The following is a 14,716-nucleotide window of genomic DNA, read 5'->3' on the forward strand; positions in this document are numbered from 1 at the left end:
CTGATATACAAAATCTGTCTAAAAGACTTTGCTCCTACTACTACTGTGAGGGAACAACTGGGCATTGAGGTAAGAACTTCAATGTATGAGATATCAAACTTGGCATCACAGTAACAAAAATCAGTTAAAGCCCATAGGTTTACAGTTTGCTTCAAACTGTAATAAGAATCCCCAATCATCATATAACATAATGGAATTTTATTAATTAATAGCCCTATGCCTGCTAACGTTGCTTTGGCATGATCACCCACTTATCTAAAATATTGCTGACTATTGTTCAATAGTAACTCATTACTTGTAGTATATGTATCATTAAATTATCTTCTGTGAATATTGTAGGCCTACCACAGCTGGAGGCCTTCTAGTTGTTCCACAGCAGACTGAAACTAGAGAGCAGCCTCTCACGTCTACCTTGCCCATGAGCTGACACTTCTTAAATACCCAGGGACCTCTGAAATATCACTCAAACAGTAGCTATTCTAATTCAGAATCATTTTACATTTAATTAATCAAAATAATTCTGAAAGTAATTGCTACAAGCTACACTCAGTTATACATTACTCTGATGTCATATTTGCTCCCATCTGCAACATAATTCATACACGCAAATTTATACCCTCACACTATTTATTTTGGGACAATAAACTGGAAACCTCTAGAATCTGAACATAAGTTATTGTATCACTATCTTACAGAAGTCAAGTGGCATTGGACACAGCCGTAGACTTCTACGGGCTATTAAAACAGCCAGAAATGTGAGGACAGACAGAGACAAATTAAGATGCAGATGGTCCAAAGATGAGGAAAGAACTGAAGTATGCATTGAATGGAACAAGATGATGATGATTATTAGTTTGTGGGGTGCTCAACTGCGTGGTCATCAGTGCCCAATGGGACAAGATGAAGTTGAGCTAAGGAAACAGGTTGCTCTGTAGAGAAAGCAAGAAAAGAAAAAGAGGCACTAGTGGTGGAACAAAGACCGTGAGGAAGGGGTAGAGAATCACAGGAAAGCCTGGAGAGACCGGAGCAGCAAGGATGACCCAGCAAAGTAGGACTTTCCATAGCGATTAAAAAGGAAATGGCCAGAACATTATGACATACCAGAAGACAGAGGATAAAGCAGGAACTGGAGGAGATTGAGAACAGCTTCAGTAAAGACAACTAGAGACTTCTTCTGGAAATTCAAAAGAAGCCTGACTGGATATAAAGGCAGAAAACTTTATAAGGGATTAAAAAGGGGAACTGATCGCTAGTGCAAAGGAGAACTGCAGGATACTTGGAGAGTATTTTCATGACCTGCTGAACTGTAAACCACCCGAAGACCTGAATTTCAGACAGACTTGTGGGCGGGGGAGGGAGACAGAGACATCTTCCAACCAAGGATGTAGTTGCACATGCCTTAAGCGATCTGTGGAATCAGAAGGTAATAGGAGAAGATGGGATAGCAGTCGAGATGATAAAGTGCAATGTATAACTCAACAATAATTCACCATGTCTGGCTGTATAATTCTTATAAATTGTATTTCTCTTTGTTTAAACTTTAATTGTTACACACTGCCAGGCCTAAAAGAAACCGAGTGAGGTGGCGCAGTGGTTATCACACTGGACTCACATTCGGGAGGACGATGGTTTGACCGCGCATCTGGCCATCTTGATTTAGATTTTCCATGATTTCCCTTAATCCCTCCAGGCAAATGCTGGGATGGCTCCTTTCAAAATGCACGGCCAACTTCTTTCCCTGTCCTTCCTTAATCTGGTGAGACTGATGACCTCACTCTCTGATCTCCTCCCCCAAAACAACGCAACCCAACCGAAAAGAATCATTTCATTGTTTCATTAGCTTGATGCTAAAAGAATACAGTTACATGGTCTCAGTTCTTGTTTGTACTCTGACGAGATATGAGGGAATTTCATAACATTGTTGTTGTTGTGGTCTTCAGTCCTGAGACTGGTTTGATGCAGCTCTCCATGCTACTCTATCCTGTGCAAGCTTCATCATCTCCCAGTACCTACTGCAACCTACATACTTCTGAATCTGCTTAATGTATTCATCTCTTGGTCTCTCTCTACGATTTTTACCCTCCATGCTGCCCTCCAATGCTAAATTTGTGATCCCTTGATGCCTCAGAACATGTCCTACCAACCGGTCCCTCCTTCTTGTCAAGTTGTGCCACAAACTCCTCTTCTCCCCAGTTCTATTCAATACCTCCTCATTAGTTATGTGATCTACCCATCTAATCTTCAGCATTCTTCTGTAGCACCACATTTCGAAAGCTTCTGTTCTTTTCTTGTCTAAACTATTTATCATCCATGTTTCCCTTCCATACATGGCTACACTCCATATAAATACTTTCAGAAACGACTTCCTGACACTTAAATCAATACTCGATGTTAACAAATTCTCTTCTTCAGAAACACTTTCCTTGCCATTGCCAGTCTACATTTTATATCCTCTCTACTTCGACCATCATCAGTTATTTTGCTCCCCAAATAGCAAAACTCCTTTACTACTTTAAGTGTCTCATTTCCTAAACTAATTCCCGCAGCATCACCCGACTTAATTCGACTACATTCCATTATCCTCGTTTTGCTTTTGTTGATGTTCATCTTATACCCTCCTTTCAAGACACTGTCCATTCCGTTCAACTGCTCTTCCAAGTCCTTTGCTGCCTCTGACAGAATTACAATGTCATCGGTGAACCTCAAAGTTTTTATTTGTTCTCCGTGGATTTTAATACCTACTCTGAATTTTTCTTTTGTTTCTTTTACTGCTTGCTCAATATACAGATTGAATAACATCGAGGAGAGGCTACAACCCTGTCTCACTCCCTTCCCAACCACTGCTTCCCTTTCATGTTCCTCGACTCTTATGAATGCCATCTGGTTTCTGTACAAATTGTAAATAGCCTTTCGCTCCCTGTATTTTACCCCTGCCACCTTCAGAATTTGAAAGAGAGTATTCCAGTCAACATTGTCAAAAGCTTTCTCTAAGTCTACAAATGCTAGAAATGTAGGTTTGCCTTTCCTTAATTTTTCTTCTAAGATAAGTCGTAGGGTCAGTATTGCCTCATGTGTTCCAATATTTCTATGAAATCCAAACTGATCTTCCCCAAGGTTGGCTTCTACCAGTTTTTCCAATCGTCTGTAAAGAATTCACGTTAGTATTTTGCAGCTGTGACTTATTAAACTGATTGTTCGGTAATTTTCACACCTTTCAGCACCTGCTTTCTTTGGGATTGGAATTATTATATTCTTCTTGAAGTCTGAGGGTATTTCGCCTCTCTCATACATCTTGCTCACCAGATGGTAGAGTTTTGTCAGGAGTGGTTCTCCCAACCGTCAGTAGTTCTAAAGGAACGTTGTCTACTCCCGGGGCCTTGTTTCGACTCAGGTCTTTCAGTGCTCTGTCAAACTCTTCACGCAGTATCATATCTCCCATTTCATCTTCATCTACATTCTCTTCTATTTCCAGAATATTGTCCTCAAGTACTTCGCCCTTGTATAAACCCTCTATATACTCCTTCCAACTTTCTGCTTTCCCTTCTATGCTTAGAACTGGGTTTCCATCTGAGCTCTTGATATTCATACAAGTTGCTCTCTTTTCTTCAAAGGTCTCTTTAATTTTCCTGTAGGCAGTATCTATCTTACCCCTAGTGAGATAAGCCTCTACATCCTTACATTTGTCCTCTAGCCATCCCTGCTTAGCCATTTTGGATTTCCTGTCGATCTCATTTTTGAGACGTTTGTGTTCCTTTTTGCCTGCTTCATTTACTGCATTTTTATATTTTCTCCTTTCATCAATTAAATTCAATATTTCTTCTGTTACCCAAGGATTTCTGCTAGCCCTCGTCTTTTTACCTACTTGATCCTCTGCTGCCTTCACTACTTCATCCCTCAGACCTACCCATTATTCTTCTACTGTATTTTTTCCCCCCATTTCTGTCAATTGTTCCCTTATACTCTCTGTTGGAATTGTGTGAACAATATATTTCGTGTGTGATGGCGCAAAGTGCACTGTGTAAAATAGACCTCTTTGGCATTGTCTAACACTCTTTGTGTGCGCTAATTATTCTGTTGTGTTCGCTGTAAAATTTCTTCTTGTTCTTGAATGTCCAAATATAGTTATTAGTAAAATGTCCTTTTTTTCTCCTTAATACTTATTCAGCTGCACAAATTCCAATAGGTTATGGGCCCAGGCTGCATTTGGAAAAAGTATATCAATAAAATAGTAGGGAGAAAGTATTGGAAAAGTTCCAATTTACGTGAAGTGCGAGTTATCCTTACAAGACGATCGCAATTTTTGTCCGCATTATTTTTCAGTGTTCTTTACGGCAATAAAAAGCAAGTTACCATGAAGAATGAGTGCAGCACAAATTTCACAGATTGAAAGACTTATAGGTTGCGAAAACTATGCAACCTGGAAGTTCGCAGTAGAAGCGTATTTACGTTTAGACGACCTATGGGACGTGGTAGATGGGACAATGAAATCCACAGATCAGAATTATTCAAGTAAGGATAGGAAAGCAAAATCAAAATTGATATTACTGATTGATTCGGTGAATTATGTTCACGTTGAAAAAGCTGCTACAGCGAAAGAAGTCTGGGACAATTTATGAAGTGCATTCGAGGATGGTGGTCTTACGAGAAAAGTAGGATTATTACGCGAGTTAATTACCACTCGTCTGGACAAATGTAAGAGTGTAGGCAAATACATTAACAAAATAATAACCACGTCAAACTAACTGAGAAACATCAGATTCGAGATCGCTGACAAATGGATAGGAACATTGCTGTTGGCAGGACTGCCCGAAAGGTATGCACCTATGATTATGGGACTTGAAAGCTCGGGTATACCAGTCACAGGCGACAGTGTTAAGGTGAAAATCCTGCAGGACGTAAAGAGTGCTCCAAGCTGTTGTACATTGGAGAAGGAAGGTGTGTCTGCTCTAAAAAACAAAAAGAAGAAATCGGTGAGGTGCTATAAATGTCAGAAGATGGGACATATTGTGTCTCAGTGCAAAGAAAAAGTAATCCCAATATCAAACACTCAGCAAAAGAGGTATGTTACTGATAGCCCAGAGAGAAGGACCAATAACAAAGGTAAGGCACTCTCATGTTTTTATTCTTTTGGTGGGATGAGTAATCGTGATATGGAATGGATTTTAGACTCAGGTGCATCTGTGCATATTGTTAAAGATAAATCACTTCTTTATGACATCAAAGATAAGACTCATATGGGAATATCTACTATTGATGGCAACAAGCTCCAGTGTCATCTGGCTGGGAAACTAGATCTACATGTAAGTGTAAATGGTGAATCAGATATGGTTACAGCACACAATGTTCATTATGTGAAAAATGTGGCAACTAACCTGCTGTCTGTAGGGGAAATTGTCAAGAAAGGAAATACAGTCACTTTTGACATGCAGGGTGCAAGAGTAATCAGTGAAAGTGGTGAAGTTACAGCTACAGCAAGTAACGAAAGGGGTATTTTTAAGTTGGATACCATTGACAGTAAACATAAAAATGTTAGTGATTCAGTATATTCAGCAGAAGGTTTTTTATGGCACCGGAGGCTTGGAAATCTAAATAGAAAGAGTATGTCTATAATAAAGGATATGTTAAAGGGAATACAGAATTTTAGTGTGTCCAAGGATCCTTGTGAGACATGTATAAAGGGAAAACAAGCAAGATTACCCTTCAAGACTAGTAAGAGTAAATCCACAGAAATCTTACAGTTAATCCACACAGATGTATGTGGCCCGATGGAGTGTGAATCCATAGGTGGGAATAATTATTTTCTTACGTTTATTGATGATTACTCACAATATACTCATGTTTATTTTCTTAGTTCTAAAGACCAAGTGAGAGATATCTTCGAGGAATATTGCAATATGGTTGAAAGGTGGACAGTAAAGAAGATCAAGATCATCAAGTCTGATAATGGGAGAGAATATATTAACCAGAAATTGAAGAAACTTCTGGCAGAAAAGGGAATCAGGCATCAAACTACCATAAGGTACAGCCCATCTCAAAATGGGGTTGCTGAGAGGGCTAATAGGACCATTGTTGAGAAAGCAAGGAGCATGATGACTGACGCTGAATTATCCAAAGATTTTTGGGCAGAGGCAGTGTCAACAGCTGTATATTTGAACAATAGATCACCTACAAAAGCATTAAAGAATAGAACCCCTTATGAGATATGGATAGGAAAGAAACCTGATCTAAGCAATATAAGGGTTTTTGGGTGTGATGCAATGGCACATATTCCAAAACAGCTAAGAGGAAAATGGGATCCGAAAGCTAAAAAGTATATTTTCGTTGGCTATTGTGAAAATTCAAAGGGCTACCGATTAATGGATCCATTGACTAAAAAGATTGTCACAAGTAGAGATGTAATATTCTTTGAAAATAGAAAGGATTCAAAAGAGAGCAAAACCACTAAGTCAACTGCACCTAGTTCAGAAGGTGAAACCTTGTGTGAGGAAATGGAAAGTGAAGAAGAGGAAGACGACAGCCAAGGACAAATGGATACAATTTATGATGACAATGAGTTAAAGGATGAAAAAAATGAAGAAAACAATGTAAGGCGTTCTTCTCATGTACCAAAACCAAAGGAATATCTGGATTTTGAGATGTATACAGCAAAGTCTTTTAATGAAGAGCCAAGAACAGCAGAAGAAGCAATGAGTGGCCCAAACTCTCAAGAATGGAAAGAAGGATGAAGAGAGAATTAGAATTTTTATATCAGAATGAAACCTTTGAATGGGTAGATATGCCAGGAGATAAGAAACCACTGCAGGCAAGATGCGTATTCAATTTGAAGAACGCTGAAAGCTCATCACCAAAATACAAACCAAGACTTGTGGTAAAAGGATATTCACAAAAACATGGGGTAGATTACGAAGAAACTTTTTCACCTGTAGTCAAGTATGCATCATTGAGATATCTTTTAGCCTTGGCAGTAAAACAAAATTTAATAATTCATCATATGGATGTTAAAACGGCATATTTAAATGGGAAATTGGAGGAGGAGATATATGTCATTCCACCAAGGGAAGCCATAAAAACCAGATCAGAAAGTAAAAAGATTTGGCGTTTGAGAAAAAGTATTTATGGACTTAAACAAAGTGGACATTGCTGGAATCGATGTCTACATGAAACTCTAATAAATATGAATATGAAGCAATCCAAGGCAGATCCCATCATTTACTATAAAGGGAGAAAAGAAGAAATAATAATAATGGTGATATTGGTGGACGATTTCTTTATCCTGACTGAAAGTGAAGGCCAAATGAGAATTTTCAAGAAACAGCTGCAAACCAAGTTTAAGGTGCATGATTTTGGAGAAGTCAAACGTTATTTAGGTATGCAGATTACTAAGGATGAAGAAAGACAAGAATTGAGCATAAGTCAATCATCATACACGGAAAAAATATTAAAGAAATTTGGCATGAGTGATTGCAAACCCATAAGTACTCCAATGGAAGTAAGAGTGAAGTTAAGTGTAAATGAGACTGATGTGGAATGTGACAAGAATGTTCCTTATTTAGAAGCAGTAGGGAGTCTGTTATATTTGTCTCAAACGTCACGACCCAACATTGCTTTTGCCACCAATGCAGTGAGCAGATATTGCAGAGACCCAAAAGAAAAGCACTGGAAAGCTGTAAAGAGTATATTCCGATACCTAAGAGGAACCTCAAACTATGAGTTAAAATACCATAGAGATGGTAACGCAAAACTAGAGGGATATAGCGATGCGGACTGGGGGAGTGAATTGGGAGACAGATACTCCATCACTGGCTGCTGTTTTAAATTAATGGGGGGCCTCACATCACGGTCCTGTCAAAAGCAAAAAACTGTTGCACTGAGCACCGTAGAGGCCGAGTATATGGCACTGTCTTACACCACACAGGAAGCATTATGGTTACGAACATTAATAAGTGAAATAGAACCCAATTTAATTGAGGAACCTACAACCATCTTCTGTGACAATAAGGGAGCCATAAACCCAGCTAAAAATGATGTTACTAGTGCTAGGACAAAGCATATTGATATACGGTACCATTTCATTCGGGACCACATAGAGCGACAGAACATTGCCGTGGACTATCTGCGCACAGAAGACATGTTAGCTGACCTTCTGACCAAACCCTTGGAAAGGGAGAATTTTGAGAAGATTGTGGGACTATTTGGTTTATCTTGTGGAAGCAACACACAAAATATAAGTTCAAGGAGGGGTGTTGGAATTGTGTGAACAATATATTTCGTGTGTGACGGCGCAAAGTACACTGTGTAAAATAGACCTCTTTGGCATTATCTAACACTCTTTGTGTGCGCTAATTATTCTGTTGTGTTCGCTGTAAAATTTCTTTTTGTTCTTGAATGTGCAAATATAGTTATTAGTAAAATGTCCTTTTTTTCTCCTTAATACTTATTCAGCTGCGCAAATTCCAATACTCTCCCTGAAACTCTGTACAGCCTCTGGTTTTATCAGTTTGTCCAGGTCCCATCTCCTCAAATTCCCACCTTTTTGCAGTTTCTTCAGTTTTAATCTACAGCTCATAACCAATAGAATGTGGTCAGAGTCCACATCTGCCCCTGGAAATGTCTTACAATTTAAAACCTGGTTCATAAATCTCTGTCTTACCATTATATCATCTATCTGATACCTTCTAGTATTTCCAGGATTCTTCCATGTGTACAACCTTCTTTTATGATTCTTGAACCAAGTGTTAGCTATGATTAAGTTATGCTCTGTGCAAAATTCTACCAGACGGGTTCCTCTTTCATTTCTTTCCCCCAATCCATATTCACCTACTATGTTTCCTTCTCTCCCTTTTCCTACTCTCGAATTCCAGTCACCCATGACTATCAAATTTTCATCTCCCTTCACTACCTGAATAATTTCTTTTATCTCATCATACATTTCATCAATTTCTTCATCATCTGCAGAGCTTGTTGGCATATAAACTTGTACTATTGTAGTAGGTGTGGGCTTCGTGTCTATCTTGGCCACAATAATACATTCACTATGCTGTTTCTAGTAGCTTACCCGCACTCCTATTTTTTTAATTCATTATTAAACCTACTCCTGCATTACCCCTATTTGATTTTGTAGTTATAACCCTGTATTCACCTGACCAAAAGTCTTGTTCCTCCTGCCACCGAACTTCACTAATTCCCACTATATCTAACTTTAACCTATCCATTTCCCTTTTTAAGTTTTCTAATCTACCTGCCCGATTAAGGGATCTGACATTCCACACTCCGATCTGTAGAACGCCATTTTTCTTTCTCCTGATAACGCCGTCCTCTTGAGTAGTCCCCACCCGGAGATCTGAATGGGGGACTATCTTACCTCCGGAATATTTTACCCAAGAGGACGCCATCATCATTTAACCATACAGTAAAGCTGCATGCCCTCGGGAAAAGTTACGGCTGTAGTTTCCCTTGCTTTCAGCTGTTCGCAGTACCAGCACACCAAGGCCGTTTTGGTTAGTGTTACAAGGCCATATCAGTCAACCATCCAGACTGTTGCCCCTGCAACTACTGAAAAGGCTGCTGCCCCTCTTCAGGAACCACGTTTGTCTGGCCTCTCAACAGATACCCCTCCGTTGTGGTTGCACCTACGGTACGGCCATCTGTATCGCTGAGGCACGCAAGCCTCCCCACCAACGGCAAGGTCCATGGTTCATGGGGGGGGGGGGGGGGGGGTTCATAACCTTAAGACAGTCATTTTTTGACAGAATAAATTGAAATTATTCTGTATCAGAAACCCACTGGAAAAATTTAGATACAGTCATTCTGGTGAGAATTGCTAAGTTCTCTATGAATTAATTTTGTAATTAGAAATTTCTTGATTACTCACCCTTTTTTTCAGACATTTGTTAATTAATGTGGAATGGTACCATCATCAACTCATGGTCTGACCCAGTGAGGCCTGCATCTTCGGATCAAATTTTAAGTTCTCCAACTGGCTTAAAGAAAGATTTAATTGAGTCACAAAGGAAATAATGACATTAGCTGCCCATAGACATTGATTTAATCAATGGGGAAAGTTAAAAAATTTTGCCAGATCAGGATTCAAACCCAGGTCTCGTGCTTACTGGGCAGATGCGTTGATCGCTGCACTGTCTAGACACAGTGGTCATAGCAGCTGTACAGACTAACATGTCATGCCTCCCATCAGATTCAGATATCCTCAACTGACCCACACACCACTGATGTAGTTCCCCTTGCACATTCTCATCACTCGCAGCTTTTTGCTGATTCCCATAAAAGTTTGAGTGTGGTGTGCATCCACACTGAAGTGATCATTGGCCACCCTCAGTTTAATTCAGATATGTCCAAAAGAACAAATACCATTTTGATCCTGCATCCACTATGAATCAAGACACAAAAAAAAACAAGACACCAATCAACTTGCCCCGTTGATATAAAACAATGCCCACTGGCGGCTAATATCAGTAATTCCTTCGCATCATGATTCATAGTGGCTGCAGGATCAAAGTAGCCTCTGTTCTTTCTGACATGTCAAAAAGAACAGACACCACATATATAAAGATTTAATTATTTTTATGGTGACAAAACATTGTGGCCCATTAGCTGAAAGTGATCACTATACATTGCACTACAACATACATTCCACCAGCAGTTAATGTGTTGAGAATCACCACTTGCATTGTAATATTTAACTACATTGAAAACAGCATTCAAAAAATAAAATATGAGAATTATGTCCCAATCAGAACCTTTTTTTTTTAACAAATAATGATGTCAGCTTATTAAAACTCACATATTTGGATTTATAATTTGATCCGAAATGGGAAGACAACAAGGCAGTAGACAACGTAACCACCATTATGTGACAGATTTGGAGAACAACCCCCATTATGTGACAGATTTGGGGAACAAAAATGTTACCACAAAGACAGAAGAATGTGATCATAGTGCCAGTAGATAAAAAGGGGGATGAGGCTGCAAACGACTTCAGAGAGTAATATCACTTCTCCATGTCTACAAGGTGCTGTCAAAACGTCTCCTCTAGAAATTAGAACAGGCGTATCAGTCCGTCAACAGACTGACTCTTGGAAGGATCCTGTAAAACAGTAGTCTAGGTGGTGCTACACATGAAATGATAACACACATTATGACAGACACAAAGGCACAGATGAAATTCAGAGGAGCAGTATCAGAAGAATTTGAGATCAAGACCAGCGTCAAACAGGGAGACTGATTGTCACTAATTTTGTTCAGCATAGCACTGGACGAAATGATACGGCAGTGGAGAGCAATGAACAAGAAAATGGAAATACCAAAGATGAATAAGGGGGGACAAAAATGACAATAGGGTGCAAGTGGAATGTGTAGCCTTTGTGGGCAACTTAGTGATAGTGAGTGTGATGGAAGAAAATGCTAAGAGACAACTCAACAACCTAAGCAAATGGCCAGAATTGTGGGTATGACGATCACCTACAACAAGACAAAGACATTGGATACCACTGGGGATTGAAAAACACCAGAAGGCACCATGTGAAAGGTGAAAAATTTTAAATTCCTGGGTTAATATATAATAGTAAGAAAAAGGAGCAATGAGTGAAGAACAGAGCATATAGAGATGGTGCCAGCGACATATACAATAACAATATAGCTAGAGATGGAAAGATCAGACACTACAAGGCAACAGTGAGGAATGCAGTATTATGTGCTGTTGAGACAATAAAGCCAGGAATAAATGATTCAGAACAGCTAGAGAAAGAAGAGAGAACAATACCAAGGAAAATACCATGCCCTAAAAGAGATGGCTGTGAAGACTTAGGGAAAAACGTTACTTTAACATGACAATATCAAGAGAAATCAGAATGGAAAGGGCTAGGTTATCTGGGTGTGTAATCGGGATGGATATGGACAAAGTGATGAAAACAGTATGGGAAGCAACGCAGAGTAGGAAGGACAAGAGGAAAGGCAGGAGCCAAGTGAGATGTTGAACTACAGAAAGATTGATCAGAATTGAGGATCAGGATGGAAAGAAAGAAAAACTGGAGAAGCAAGTACATAATGCCCATGGGCTCTAAAGTGCATACCTTAAGAGCTATGTGCACATCAGTAGAAGAGATGTGTTCTACATTGGTTCTTAAGGTATGCATTTTGAAGCCCATGTTTGCTATCACAGGTGAACCAAAACATTATGACTACCTGCTTAATATCTTGTTCTTCCATCTTTGAAATGAAATACATCACTGATTCTGCATATCAGGGATCCAACAGTTTGCTGGTAGATTTGTGGAGGTATGCGGTATTAGATGTCTACATACAGGTCGTGTAATTCATGTAAATAATGGCCCGCTGATTTGTGTACTTGGTGATTACACCCGATAGCGACCCAATTAAGTTCCATAGGATTTACATCAGGCAAATTTGGTTGCCAAGACATCAACATGAGTTCACAATAATGCTACTCAAACCACTGTAGCAAGGTTCTTGCTCGAGACATGGACAATTATATTGCTGAAAGATATCACCATCGGGGAAGACATTAAGCATGAAGAGGTGCAGGTGGTTCGCAGCTGTCAGTATGTCTTTCATTACTAACACATGGCAATTGATGAGTTCATGACAGAGTCAGCAAATAAAGGCCAAGCAACCTGGAAAGTAATAAAGAAAGAAGCAAATAAAGTGTTCTCTAAAATAGAAATTATTGCTCTGAACCAAGAACACAGAAATGTTACTGATCCCCAGTATACTGCTAATCTTGTCAGGTGCTACTGTGCAGGTGTCAAAAACAGTTTAATAGTCACTAACAAAAAGGATAACAGAAAAACAAATTATGCTCTTATTCCTCTTAAATTTACATTTGTGAAACAACTTCAGATGAAATGATCCATGTTGCATCAACTTTTAAGAAAATGCCATCATGGATTGATGGTGTAAGTACGAAGATTTTCCCTGCATAATAACTGTTTATTTTTATTTTATTTATTTATTTATTTTTTCAATGGGTGTGAGTTGGGTCAGAAAATCATCTGAACACAATATTTCTGTGTTCCACCTGACCACAATCATCAGATGATAACACTGCATACTAATCTCATGAGAACTGATTTATATGGATAGCAGCAGTCCTTTTATATGCCACGTAAGGCCAATTGTGCATGTCAAAATGGCAGCAATCCAGACCGTTAGAGAAGATTGAGATTTATTAATGCTACCAGTGGACAAATGTAACACAACAATTCTTCTTTCATGGTTTGATTTTGATGGCAAGATGGATCTTTTACTTAAGGACTCATTTTGTCAAAGATTACAGAATGACTCAAAGATTACAGAACAACCCACCCGAGTAGATAAATGCAGAAAGTTTTGATAGCTGGTAACATACGTCCATCATTGATAAAGTGACTCCCAAGCTCATTTGCTTCTGATACATGGCCATGCACACATCTTCGTATTTTGTTTTGAAATGGTTTTCATGGCTGATATCAGTTGGTTGTTTGTTATTTTTGTCATAAATTGTTTTGTTTTATTATTTCCTTTGTTAAAATATAATTTTATAATAAATGATGAAAGATTAATTGAAGCAGTGATGCAGCAGTCTCAATTTTATGACATGAGTGTACTAAATTATTGCCATCTGCTACATTTATGAAGTGGATTTTTATACATAATGGTACCTTATTTAATATTTTGTGATGAAATGGATCGTAATATGGCTGCAACTTGAAGTGTAAAAAGGACTGTGGGTAGAATCAGATCGATTAGTATGTGGAACTTATTTGTATATTGTCAGGCACACACACACACACACACACACACACACACACACACACACACATACATTCTCTCTCTCTCTCTCTCTCTCTCTCTCTCTCTGAAGAGCCAAAGGAACTGGTTCACCCACCTAATATCGTGTGGGACCCCTGCGAGCATGGAGAAGTGCCGCAACATGATGCCACATGGACTCAACTAATGTCTGAAGTAGTACTGGGAGGAATTGACACCATGAATTCTGCAGGGCTGTCCATAAATCTGTAAGAGTACCAGGGGTGGAGACCTCTTCTGAACATCATGATGCAAGGCATCTCAGATATGCTCAATAATGTTCACATCTGGGGAGTTTGGTGGCCAGTGGAAGTGTTTAAACTCAGAAGAGTGTTCCTGGAGTAACTCTATAGCAATTCTGGATGTGTGGGGTGCTGCATTGTCCTGCTGGAATTGCCCAAGTCCATCGCAATGCATGATGGGCATGAATGGATGCAAGTGATCAGACAGGATGCTTATGTATGTGTCATCTGTCAGAGTCATATCTAGACCTATCAGGGGTCCCATATTACCCCAACTGCACATGCCCCACACTATTACAGAGCCTCCACCAGCTTGAACAGTGGACATGCAGGTCCATGGATTCATTAGGTTGTCTCCATATCCATACATGTCCAACCAGGCAACATGCTTCCAGTCATCAACAATCCAAGGTTGGATTTGATGGACCCAGGTGAGGCATAAAGCTTTGTGTCATGCAATCATCAAGGGTACACAAGTGGGCCTTCAGCTCCAAAAACCCATATTGGTGATGCTTCATTGAATGGTTCACACACTGACGCTTATTGATGGCCCAGCATTTGAATCTGCAATAATTTGCAGAAGGGTTGCACTTCTGTCATGCTGAATGATTCTCTTCAGTTGTTATAGGCTCTGTTCTTGCAGGACCTTTTTC

The sequence above is a fragment of the Schistocerca serialis genome, chromosome 1 (assembly GCF_023864345.2).
Source record: "Schistocerca serialis cubense isolate TAMUIC-IGC-003099 chromosome 1, iqSchSeri2.2, whole genome shotgun sequence".
Classification (NCBI taxonomy): domain Eukaryota; kingdom Metazoa; phylum Arthropoda; class Insecta; order Orthoptera; family Acrididae; genus Schistocerca; species Schistocerca serialis.